The following is a 13,356-nucleotide window of genomic DNA, read 5'->3' on the forward strand; positions in this document are numbered from 1 at the left end:
CAGCAGCCGGTAGCAACGCAGGCAGCTAGCCAAGGGCAGGGGATTGTGTGCGGTGATACCACTCAGTATGGGAGGGCGATGCTGGGCTTTGCACCAGTATGGGCAGCAGGGAACTCTTTGGTGTGGCACATTCCTGTGTCTTACAAGGAGAGGATTTGGCAGGAGTTTTTTGAGATATTCTCCCTGTTAGTTTTAAAGCCTGTGGGGATGGGCTTGCATGAATTATCAGAAAAGGAGAGTGAGAAGGATAGGGAGAGGGGCCAAGGTGGAAGCGAACATCCACAATTGGTTGGCAGCTTTCAGGATGCTTGCATTTTTCATGATCGAAAAATTCCCATGGGATGCAGGGGCATTATTGGCATACGAGCAGTACGTCCATACCTTATACCTGACTTATGGTACAGATGCTTGGTTAAAATATGACTGGGGTTTTAGGCTAAAGATGCAGGTGGATGTCGGGGCTTACATTGAGAAGATGGTGCCAGCAAGGGAGACTGGGGATGAGGGGCAGGACGAGAAGCCGCATCATGAGAGGGAGAAAAGGTATGACTGGGACAGGAGGAGGGGGTCTTTCCGCAGCTGCTCCTCCTGGAATAGTCGACACAGTTATCAGCAGGGGAGCAGGCGGTTTGCTGGAAGTTTGAAGATGGGTATTGCCCTTCTGTCTGGCAAAATCTGCAGATTTCAACACACAGTTGGCAATGGTACGGAGAACCACAGCATGACTTCAGGGGAAGGAAATCGGAGGGGTGGCGGAAAACCCAAAGAGAAGGCTAAGCATAATTGAAACTCACTCGCCCACGCCCGTACTCTGGAGTAACTGATAACCAGGGGGTTGGGGGGCTGGAAAGCAGACAATTTAGAATTAGGGTTCAGGGGCTATGAGGTTGACACAGAAGTCGAGGATTAGCAAATATATGAGGTTATATCTTAGGCAAGAAGGTTGACAAGGCCTGTTTAAATTTCATTATTGTCGGTTACAAATCAGTAATATTTTGGTGTGTTTTGCCCCGGGGAAGGACGGAATTGGCCCTGGCTCGTGCTTATAGTAAGTGTAATATTGGTGCTGGGGTTAGGTTATATCGAATTCATGTTCTTAGAGTTAGCTTAATAAATTATGGAGAGGAACAAGGCAAGAGGGGAAAGAAGACCATTTTGGTTTTTAAAGTCTAACAAAGGAATAAAAGCTCAGATTTGCCCTGTCGGGAACGGCGCTCCCCCAGCCTGGTTTGTGGGGGGGGGAGTTTCTGCCTATTAAAAGTTGGCGATGAGCACATTGAGGGGGGAGGATTAAAAACATGGAAGAAGGCAGCGGGTTGTATCGCACGAGGTGCAAAAGCTCAGCTTCCTCCACCAGGAACGGCGCTCCCCCAGCCTGGTAACTCCTGCAGGGGCGGGCGAACTTCAAGAATGGTAGTGGGGGGAGTTGTGCCTATTAAAAGCTGGAGAGGAGCATGTTGAAGGGGCTTTATCGCATTTTGAAGTTGGAACCAAGGAGTAATAATGTAAACAAAGCATGAGTTGGAGTAAAGGTCTTAGTACGAAGAGGTTGGAAGCTGCAGTAATTATGCGAGAAGGAAGGGGGGTAGCCATGGTGGGCGTGGACCCAACTTTGATGTGGAGGTGTTTTGGTGACCAGTGGCAAGATGCAGACTGCTAATGAGCCGTTGGGAAGCCGGAAGGGTTTTTGCTCTTCTCTGGACCAGCGCTCCTGGGGGCCTAAATGGTAGTAGCAATGAGGGCTCATCTTCCCCCGACTAAATGGCACCCCCCAGCCCAGGAACTGGTTGGGGGTGGTCTTTGACCTACAGTGGACTTGGTTGGGAAAAGGGGGCAACAGGATTTGGACAACGGAGGAGTCGGCGGGTTGCCGCTCCTTCAGAACTATTTTCATAAAGGTTTGTTTGCAGTGTTTTGCGTTTATTATGTTGTGAAAATAAATCTGCAGCCATTCTGCACCTTTCCTGGGGGAATATCGAAAGGGGCGAATAGAATGGACAAGCATGTTGGTACAAGGATGGACAAATGCCCAGGTTATGGAGGGGACGACGTGAATATAATGGAGGAGGCGCCCTAATAACATGGGCAGCCGTCCTCTCCTCCCTCCCCCCTGGGTAAGGGGGAGGTATCCTGACGGGCGGAGAGCCCGCGAAGAAGCACAATGGGAAGGGGCGGGCCAGGCGGTTTATAAGCCGCCGGGTCTCAGTCTTCAGGAAGTTGCAGCCCCAGCAGGACGACCACGACAAGGGAGGACCAGTGTTTTTTTTTTTTTCTTCTTTTTCCCCACCCTCCCACCTACCCTGCTTATAGGATGTCGAAATGGCAAGGCCTGGCCGTTGCTGTCGCAGAACGGCGAGGCAGTGTTTTGGCGACCAGTGGCAAGATTTATATAGTACAATTGAGCAAGGTCATACGAACCCACAGACAAAAGAAACACTACTCCTCACAGTCAAGCTACATACAAATGGTGGCAATGATTACTGCATGTGATTCAAATTTAATGCATCAGAGCATATGTTTTATTTATATATATATATATATATATATATATATATATATATATATATATATATATGGAAGAAACAGGACATTCAATAAAATATATACAACGTACATAAAAGAATATACAAATACATCTGCCTAAATGACTCCTTTTGGACAAGTTTAGTAGCAATTACAATCTCTATGATCCCTTGTGGGGGGGATGCCATGAGGAGAGTAATGCAATTGCAGTACATTAAGTACTTAATGTGTGAAGATGTTGTGACATAGAAAAAGGTCTACACAACTGTGTTTCGGCCTCAAAGCTGTTCTTGTGTGGCTGTAACTTGGTCGGCCTTCATCAGGACGGAGAAGATTGGTGTATAGAAAGATCCTATGTGATCTGTCGAGATAATAGACAGAGAAGGAAGTTGGGAGTGTGTGGGGTTCCAAGAAATAAAAAGCAATTTTTAGTGCATCAAATGCTGACCTCTCTGAGAGAGACTCTATGAATTACGGATCTTACCGTAATGGGTTGCACAATGGCTAACCTTCTGATTGTCCAAATCATCAGATAATGGCCAGTTAGTTCCGGAATGGGTCACGTGCATGATTGATCGCTGTAACAAGGAGAGGGGTGTCAAGGGTGCATCTAGAGTATTATAGAAAATGGCACTGGGTGGCAAGAACGAGTCAAATGGCTCTTACCAGCACTCAAGTAATGACCTAAGCTCCTGCGAAGTCTGAGAAAGACGGTCAAAGTTGATAGTAGAAATTCAACCATTGGGCTGCGGAAAAATGGAGACGTGGAAAAATAGAGACATGTATCACTAAATCCCCAAAGTCCAGATCCTGAGTTTCACGAGTGGTGGCTACAGGGAGTGTTGGCTCATGAAAAGGCATGCAATGTGTAATCAGTGTTTAATGGTGCATGTGCCAAAACAACCAAGCGGAATGTCACTTAGCTGCCCACGATGGAGTGCGGGTGCTAGAAAGTGTCTCCCTGTGTGCTAGGGGGACAGAGATGGAGATGACAGGGAGATGAAGTGCTGATAAACAGATCGACCCACCCGAGTGAAGCGGCGACTAACTGGCGTGCATTCCAGATGAGCCCTGTCGAGCAGCAAGCTGTGATCTAGCATTGCATCAACCCGCTCGTGAGGCATGAGATGTCTAATTACCTGGCATAGTCGATGTATTGTCCAGGGACTGGCGGGGCGCGATAGTAAGCTTCCCTTCTTGCCGAATGTGCAGCGTGCGGTTGCTATGGTGACGTATTATATTTATATTTTGAAATTGTCAACGTGACATACGAGGGCCATTGGAAACCGAAGAAGAAAAGGGGTGGGACCAAGTGATGATGCGGACTTAACTCACTTTAGGTGCATCAATACGGCATTGTAGTAATTGTAATGTCATCAAAACATATTGTTAGAGAAATTAGGTTGTCATGGTATCTGTGAACCATGCTATCGTCCATACTGCACACTGAGGGGAATGAGATTGTGTATATATACACAACCAAGCTCTGTGTGAGTATGTATCCAACTTGGTCTAACTGAAACGTAAGCATCTACATACTCTAATGCCTATGCATACAGTTGGATAGTTGTAAACACTACCTGTAATCATTTGTGATGGCAAATCATTTTATACACTATCATACAAATTTTACCCCTGAACCGTGGTATGAACATTTTGTTGTCTCCACTTCTGGTTTGTAATGAGATTGTATATACACAACCAAGCTCGGTGTGAGTATGTATTCAGCATCTGCATACTTTAATGTCTATGAATACAGTTGGACAGTTGTACACTGTTAAGGATTTCATTCAGGCAATACACCCGGGTCTCGCCTAGCATGTAATGTACAGATGAAATACTTATTTATTGTGTCTATAGGTTAAATATTCTGAGTGATATACCACTCATATCACACCCTTCTCAAAATACCCCCCAGGTCACACTGGACCAGGAATCGGGCTGGTTGGTAAAGGTAAAGATTTATTTATTTATTTAAATGCAAATCAAATACAAAATGTAATATATATGGGGCAGCAATCACCAATGTGGTGACGAAACAATTCGGAAAGTAAGGCAATTGGATTCACTTGTAGCAATATAGAATAGAAAACACAGGAAACAGAACAGTTTTGGTTTGTTAAAAGATAGCGTTTAAGTTAAGGTTTCCCCCTGCAAAGTTCTTAATTCACAAATGAACAATTGTACACAGATTTAAGTAAGCAGCAGGTATTCCGGAATATAGAACAGTATACAGTGTTTGACTATTATCTTCCCTCCCCAAACGAGAGAGAAAAGAGTTTTGGAATTTTACACTTTTAAAATGACAGTTGAAAATGGCTTAGAAAAACAATGAAAACTATGCAAAAATCCTTAAATTGATATAAATACCTATGGGAGCAACACTAAACAGGTTCTACCAAACATAAACTACAATATGAGCAACAATATACACTTAGAATAAGAATGGGAGTATGGAAATACTTTGAATGTTAAAAAACACGTGTAAAACATTTGCAAAAATGCAAATTCCTGTCTAATTTTCACCATGCGATTTTTAATAAAAACTGGTCGAATACACTTTCGCAATTTAGTTGTGGATGTAGCTGCAGGTCTTAGGTTTAAGTGAGAGTTGAAATTAAGTCTCTAGCTATATAATGGAAGAAGTCATGCAAGTTTGAATGAGAGGTGTTTTTGAAAATAAAGACGCGAAAATGAAAACAGAAATCAGTTTTTACAATGACATTTATGCTCTAAACTAGGGTATTCAGGCTCCTTACCAGTTGAAACACAGTAAGCTCTAGAGTGGTCTGCGGAAACCAACCCCAGCACCTCTGTGTCCGCCTTGGAGGACTCAGTCGGATTACCCGTGGGATGATTTTAAGGTTTTGGGATTTCACAAGACCAAAGGATTTTAAGAAATGATTACTATAACAAGTTCTTAAGTTAGAGAGGATGGGTTGAGATTGGGGTTGGACAAGGGAAATATACTATGGGTTACTATGATTCCTGTTTATACTTACAGTCCACTGTAAATTAAGATTGGACCGTCAGGTTCTGGTCATCACGGATTGGGTTTACAGGCAGCAGGGCACTTCTGGCGGGATGGTCAGCTGGGCGGTTCTGGTCAATTGGACTGCACCTCAGATTGGAATGGATTGGCCCTTCTGGTCACTGGACACTGTAGATTAGCGGGATGTCGAGTTTAAGCAGGCGAGCATGAATGGTAGCAAGCCAGACTGGATCAGAATGATTTCCCTGAAGTTTTTTGGGATGGCTTCAGGATCTGGGCCTAGCTGAAAAGAGTTCAGCAATTGCTGAGGCCTGGTTTTTGCAAAGTAGTCTGGAATCGGGACAAGATGAAAAGTTCTGGAACAAGAAGAAGTCAGGACCAGAGCCTCACGCGGAAATCAGGGTGTAGTCAGGAATCATTGTGTGTCTGTGTGTGGTGAAGTTCCCTTATTTATCATGCCAATTGACATCACTAAGTTTATGGGTGGGGCAGAATTGCAATCCACACCCCCAAGGCTGGGATAGGTCACAGGCACTTGCCTTTTTCTGGAAGAGCTGTCATATTTTATGATGTGACATGGGAACTCCCACAAATTATTTGGACCTCAATTTAACTTTCCCACAAATACACATTTCTATTACTATGCCCTCTAATGAAATCAGACACATACATTACATATTTTGTGGGTTACCCTTACGTCCAACTCCCATCTCAGTTAGAGCTGGCTTTGTCTTTGTGTGGAATTTTGTCAATTTTAATCATAAAGGTTTGGTCTACCAATTCCTAATTCAGTACATATCTGTGCAATCACCCCTAGAACATGGGTATACAATATTATATTTTCAGCTTCAATAGTTTTGGCGCAATTATTCTTTTTGTGTAACTTTTTTTCCTTCTGTAGTACAACGCTCAATCGCGTCTTCAAAGAAAGACCAATTTTTAGATTTGTCCTCCTTCATATGGCAAAGTTAAAGGATTTTAAATCTTAATTACAAATAGGCATTTAAACACCGAAAGTCCTTTAGCAGATTTTTTTTTACTTTTCTTTCACTGGCAACAGCTGTCACATTCCTTTCATCATGGTGGTTTGTCCTCTTCCTTGAGAGGGAAGCTTCCGGCCCCTCCCCTGTAGGGATGTGTTTTCAGCCTGCCATTGTTTTTGGCTGGCCACAGACAAATGTCTAATGAGTTCTTTGTTCTGAGTATGCGAGAACCTTCCAGCAGCAATTAGTCCTTTCCTGTCAGTGGTGAGGTGTCTACCATTCCCAGGCTGAAGCGGTCAGCCCAGAATTAAATATTTTAATTAACTCAAGACTGGGTTTTGACTTAAGTTACCTACATCTTTCATTAAAACATATAAATGAACACAGGTTGTAGGTGGATTTTGACATTTAAAGAATTAGCTCTTTCCGCAAACATATGCATTTTAACAGGCGATTTTGTACTTCCTTCCTGAAAAAGCACATAAAACTGAGTCCTTTACATCAGATTTTTCTCTGCAGCACATCCATTTTATTCAGCATTATTTCTGTCCTTGAGTTCTGGGATTTGTTTGCAGTCTGTATGTATGTATCCAGCCTTTGCTTGGAGTTCCCTCTGCACAGCTGAAATTGTTACATGTTGCCATTTTTAGGTGCATTTTTCCCAGTGGAACTGATAACAATGTTCCTGGGCTGCTGTCAGTCAATGAGGCCCGGCTCCTCTGAGCCACGCGGATGATCTGTAACCCTTTTAATTTCAATGACTTACTGGAAAATAACTGGATCTAGCACCAAAACAGCACTTTGAAGGTTAAAAAGCTGCATTTTAAAAGGCATTTTCAGTTTTTAGTCCAATTATGCGGCCTTGCTTTATTTTAAATGGAACAGAGCCCACTGGCATGCTCCTGCAGTGAGAATTCTGTTTTCACCCCCACTGTGTGGCAGCAGTGTGCAGCCTTTTGTGATTGTGAACCACACTTAGTTTTTCAGATTTGTGCGCACACAGGGGTTAGCACATCCATTTTGGCTGTTTTTTTCCCCATTTGTAAAGTGGTGCAGTGGGGCACATTGGCATGGGTCAAAATATCACACAACACACTGCCTGCATGAAGCCGTGATGCCAGATCGCCTTATACACTATCGCACAAATTGTACCATTGAACCATGGTATGAGCCTTGTTGCTCACGCTCCATGTCTGGTTTATTTTGGTACAGAAGTAACTGTAAATCCCAATGCTTAGATTAACTGATCTATGTGGTCACAGCACACGTAGTCCACACAATTTAGCCCTAACTTAGTTACAACGTGGTATTGCAGTCAAGTATGAGTACACATTAATGTATAATGTGTCCCACTCTGACGCTAGCTACCTTGCAACCATTCTCAATCCTGCCCATTAGATTGTTACATAGCTCTTTTTAATCACCCGACACTGCACATTCATTCTAGCGCGTCAGTTTCCATGACAACCTAATATCTCTAACAATGTGTTTTGATGACATTACAATTACTAGAATGCTGTATTGATGCACCTAAATTAATTTGGGAGTCTGCATCATCACTTGTTCCCACCCTTTTTGCTCTTCGGTTTCCGATGGCCCTCGTATGCCACACAGACAATTTCAAAATGGCCGACTCTATATAAACATAATACATCGCCATAGCAACCGTATGCTGTACCTTCGGCAAGACGAGATGCTTATGATCGCGCCCGCCGGTCCCTGGACAATACATCCGCTATGCCAGCTAATTAGACATCTTGTGCCTCACGAGCGGGTTGATACAATACTAGATCACGGCCAGGTGCTCGACGGGGCTCATCTGGAATGCACGCCATTTGGTGGCCGCTGCACTCGGGTGGGTGTATCTGTTTATCAGCACTTCGCCTCCCTGACATCTCTATCTCTGTCTCCCCAGCACACAGGGAGACACTTTCTAGCACTCGCACTCCATTGCGGGCAGCTCGGCGACATGCCGCTTGATTGTTTTGGCACATGCACCATTAAACACTGATTACACATTGCATCCCTTTTCATGAGCCAACAATCCCTGTAGCCACCACTCGTGAAACTCAGGATCTGTACTTTGGGGACTTAGTGATACATGTCTCCATTTTTCCACAGCCCAATGGTTGAATTTCTACTATCAACTTGGACCCTCTGTCTCTGACTTCTCAGGAGCTCCGGTCATTACTTGAGTGCTGGTAAGAGCCATTTGACTCGTTCTTGCCACCAGTGCCATTTACTATGATACTCGATGCACCCATGACACCCCTCTCCTTGTTACAATGATTAATCACGCACGTGACCCATTCCGGTACTAACCGGCCATTATCTGATGATTTGGACAATCCGAATGTTAGCCATCGGGCAACCCATTACAGTAAGATCCGTAATTCATATCTCTCTCCGAGAGGTCAGCATTTGATGCACTAAAAATTGCTTTTTATTTCTTGGAACCCCACACACTCCTGACTTCCTTCTGTCTATTTTCTCGACAGATCACATAAGATCTTTCTATACACTAATCTTCTCCCTCCTTATGAAGGCCGATCAAGTTACAGCGCCACAAGAACAGCTTTGAGGCCGAAACACAGTTGTGTAGACCTTTTTCTATGTCACAACATCTTCACTCATTAAGTACTTAATGTACTGCAATTGCATTACTCTCCTCATGGTATCCCCCACAAGGGATCATAGACATTGTAATATTGTGATTGCTTCTAAACTTGTCCAAAAGGAGTCATTTTGGCCCATGTATTTGTATATTGTTTTATGTACGTTGTATATATTTTATTGAATGTCCTATGTTTCTTCCCTATAATATATATATATTTCTGAGGCTTGTGGAATCTGCTTAGATCACATGCTGTGCATAGGCCGACATCTAGTGGAAGCTGCGGAGTATTACAGTTTGTTTTTCGAAAGTCGAAAATGGGCGTCGACACAGGCGTGCCAGTAATACTATCCCTAGTGTGACGTCCACTGTACCCAAGATCCCTCACGCGTGTAGGATCCTCAGATTGTTTTTTTCCGCCATACTGGTCGGAAGCATCTTGCGGAGTTCCCTGGCCTTAGCCATACTTTTGCTGTTATTATAATTTTAATTCTTATTCATTCCCTTCCCCACCCCAACGTCGACCCTCAACCTCGACGACGGCTGGAGAAGTCATCGACCGTCGACTGCTGCACGACGGATCTGGGCCTCGGTAGGCCGCTGGCCTCGGCCCGGGCCTAGTAGGCCGCTGGCCTCGGCCCTTACAAGTAGGGAGAGTGGGGGGTGGTACATACTCTTCACTCTTGATATATAGTTACATTTATATATATTCCTACACTTAGCAGCCCGCTGCCTTAAGGTGCGTATGGAGGGTACCCCTTTTCAATTCTGCCCCAAGTGCAATCGCAAATACCCTTGGGTCGACAGGCACGCCACGTGCAATCTCTGCTTGCCGAGGGATCACCCCGAAGCGAACTGCAGAGCGTGTAGTAGGTTTAAACCTAAGACACTTAAGGACCGTTCGACAAAGCGTTGGGCCCACCACGCCAGGCAGGAGGCCATGGCAGCGGAGGGCGCCTTCAGCGATGGCAGCGACGCCGTACTTTCGGACGGCGAGGGCATTACGGCGTCGAAAGACAGCCGACGAGCGCAGGTCCCCGACCTCGGAAGGTCGTCCGGCAAGGCGGCTATGGGGAAGACCCCCGGCGACGCAAGCGCTACACACCTAACACACACTAAACACACTAAGACCAACCGGACCTCGACGACGTCGACTTCCCGGAAAGAGGCACAAAAAGAACGGTCCGACTCGGTGTCCTCTGGGCGCTCTCGATCGAGATCGCCTCACGACGCAAGGCAATCATCCACTCTTGCCAAGGGTGCCTCGCTACACACACTAACGGAAGTTCGATCGTCGGGAGACGAAGACGACTTCCACCCCCAGGCCGCGCTCCAAGATACCGAGACCGCGGTTAACACCAGTGAGGCCCCACGCCCGAAGCACACAGATACCTTTCCAGACCCTCGACGCCAGGCGTCGAAAGTCGCTGGGGCCCCCAAGGGACAGGGAAAACATTTTTCCACGCACGGAGAAGGGGGGAAACAGCGGAAAGCACAGCCTTCCACCCCTGTAAAGCCTAAGCAGACAAGCAAACACAAGTCTACCCTTGAAAATAAATCACCTGCTAAATTAATACCCTGTTCCAGGGAATGGTCCAGTGAAGACATAGACAGGGTTATGTCTAGGATGTCTTCCTTGGCTGATTTTTATGATAAGAACCCAGAACACTTTCTTTCATATAACCCTCAAGGGGCCACACCCTCAGGCTCCTCCGATCCTATCCCGCTAAGTAAAAAGCCCCGGGTCGAAAGACCTGAACCCTTCGAGGTTCAGCCTTACTCCACTCCATATTCTACTCCACTCCCCAGTTATCAGGGACAAGTTTTCCCTGAAGAGGACCAGGAGTTTGCAATTATGGAAGAACAAACCGGGACAGATTACTATGCAGAGGATGAGGACCTGGAGGAGGGAGAAGATGAGCAGGAAATTTACAGAGTAGATTCCCCAGTACAAAGCGAAGCCCCAGTTACTGACTCTCCAGTTGATAACCAGCCCCTCCTTAACGAGGTTCTCGCTCGAGCAGCGGAACACTTCCACATCGACACCCACGGTGTACAGGAGGAAAGGGACTTCGCGGAGGAGTTTGTAGGAGAGAGAAGACCGGTCGCTCAGACCATCCCTATCCTCAAATCCATCCAACGAAGAATAGATCCTTCCCTGGTGAATCCTAACCTCACCAGAGCTGTCAACCCCAGAATTGAAAAGATTTTCCGGGCAGCCCAGTCTGACCCTCTGTATATAAAGGGACATCTTAAACCAGATTCCCTAGTGGTGACCAACACTAGAAAGAGGGCTGGCACGCCCTTATCTTCATCAGAAGCTCCTCCCGACAAGGAGAGCAAAAAACTGTACGGGTTTGGCAGAAAGGTAGCCTCAACGTCCGCCTACCAAGCAAGGATTGCGAATTCCACCACCCTGTTGGCTAGTTACAATTGCCATCAATGGGAAGAAGTCGCGGCGCTCATTGCCTCTGCTCCAGAACCGTTAAAGGGCCAGCTGGCTCGGATCTCGGCAGAGGGGAGAGCCGTGTCTGGTTGCATTTTAAAAGCAACTTTCGACGCCGCTGACAACGCAGGGAGATTGATAGCAGAAGGTACTGTTATCAAGAGACATGCGTGGTTACGGCAGTCGGGATTCAAGACAGAAACCCAGGCTTCTTTAATAGACAAGCCAGTGGAACCCGACCTATTGTTTGGGAAAGCGGTCGAAGACGCACTTAAAAATGCCAAAGATGAATATGAGACTCTCAAATCCCTTGGCCAGCTTACCAACAAACCCCCTAACCAGAGGGGGAACAATAATTTTCGTCGCCCACGCGGCCAAAATTCACAAAGAGGCAACTATGCCCAGGGACAAGGTACACAATGGAATAACAACCAGCAGTCTACCCAGAGTTACGGCAGGGGTAACAAGAGAGGTCGTGGAAGAGGCAGAGGCAGCCCCAACAAGGGCGGTGGCACGCCTCCACCAAAACAGTGACGCTCAGTTCAGGGTCCCTTGCCACGCAACCCCAGTAGGGGGACGCATTTCCACCTTCACCCGGGCTTGGGAAGGGATCACCTCAGACAGATGGGTGCTGTCAACAGTATCCGCAGGATATTGTATAGAACTACTGCAGCGTCCCCGGAATCATCCTCCACGACAAAGAGTGCACTCCCTAGAGCATCAAAGGATCCTTCTCGAGGAGATCGCCATTCTGCTAGAAAAGGACGCGATAGAACTCGTCCCAGGACACCAGGTAAACAAGGGTATCTATTCAACTTACTTCCTTGTGCCAAAGAAAGATTTGACAATGCGCCCAGTATTGGACTTACGGCCTGCCAACAAATATGTCAAGCCCCAAAAATTCCGTATGACCACGCTACAAGAGGTAATCCCCCTCCTAAAAAAGGGGGATTACATGGCAACCTTGGATATGAAAGATGCTTATTTTCATATTTCCATGCTCCCAGCGCACAAAAAGTACTTGCGCTTCAAGGTGGACAGTCGCCACTACCAATTCAAGGTACTGCCCTTCGGGATAGCTTCAGCACCAAGGGTATTCACCAAGGTACTGGCGGTGGCGGCTGCACACCTACGCAGGGAAGCAATCCCGGTGTACCCTTATCTGGACGACTGGCTCATAACGGGGGAAACCCCAGGCATTTGCAGGTCAAACATTCAGAGGACTATCGACCTCCTCCACGAATTAGGCTTCTCCATCAACGAGAAAAAGTCAAGTCTGGTGCCAAGCACCTCAAAACAGTTTCTAGGAGCTATCCTAGATACTCAGAAAGGATTGACCTTCCCTTCGGAAGAGAGAATTCGGAATATACTTCTGCAAATTCCGCATTATCAGTCAGGTCAACAGATAACAGTACGCAAAGCTATGCGGTTACTGGGCATGATGGCGTCATGCATTTACCTGGTCCCCCACGCGCGTCTGCGCATGCGTCCCATGCAGGAATGGTTGGCGAAACAGTGGTCTCAGGCAAGTGGTCATTGGGACGATCTAGTGGTCGTTTCGCCAACACTCATACAGAGCCTACACTGGTGGACAAGAGAGAATCTCGCAAAGGGGAAACCCTTTTACGATCCCGAAGTACAAGCCGTGGTGACTACAGATGCATGCCTGACTGGGTGGGGAGCTCACCATCTCCACCACACAGCTCAGGGTCTCTGGTCTCACTCAGTAGCCAAGAACCACATCAATCTGCTAGAGCTTCTGGCAGTATTCCGAGCGCTAAGGGCGTTCGAGCCCCAT

The 13,356-nt window shown here is 46.3% G+C and overlaps 1 protein-coding gene across 4 annotated transcripts in view; it reads left to right on the forward strand.

Annotated features, from left to right (window-relative positions):
• The window catches only part of SLC25A10 (solute carrier family 25 member 10), a 257,944-nt gene that overhangs the window by 89,359 nt on the left and 155,229 nt on the right, over nt 1–13,356 (forward strand). The gene's annotated exons all lie outside the window — the stretch shown is intronic.

Source organism: Ambystoma mexicanum, chromosome 3q (genome assembly GCF_040938575.1).
Source record: "Ambystoma mexicanum isolate Mex_15411 chromosome 3q, UKY_AmexF1_1, whole genome shotgun sequence".
Lineage (NCBI taxonomy): Eukaryota > Metazoa > Chordata > Amphibia > Caudata > Ambystomatidae > Ambystoma > Ambystoma mexicanum.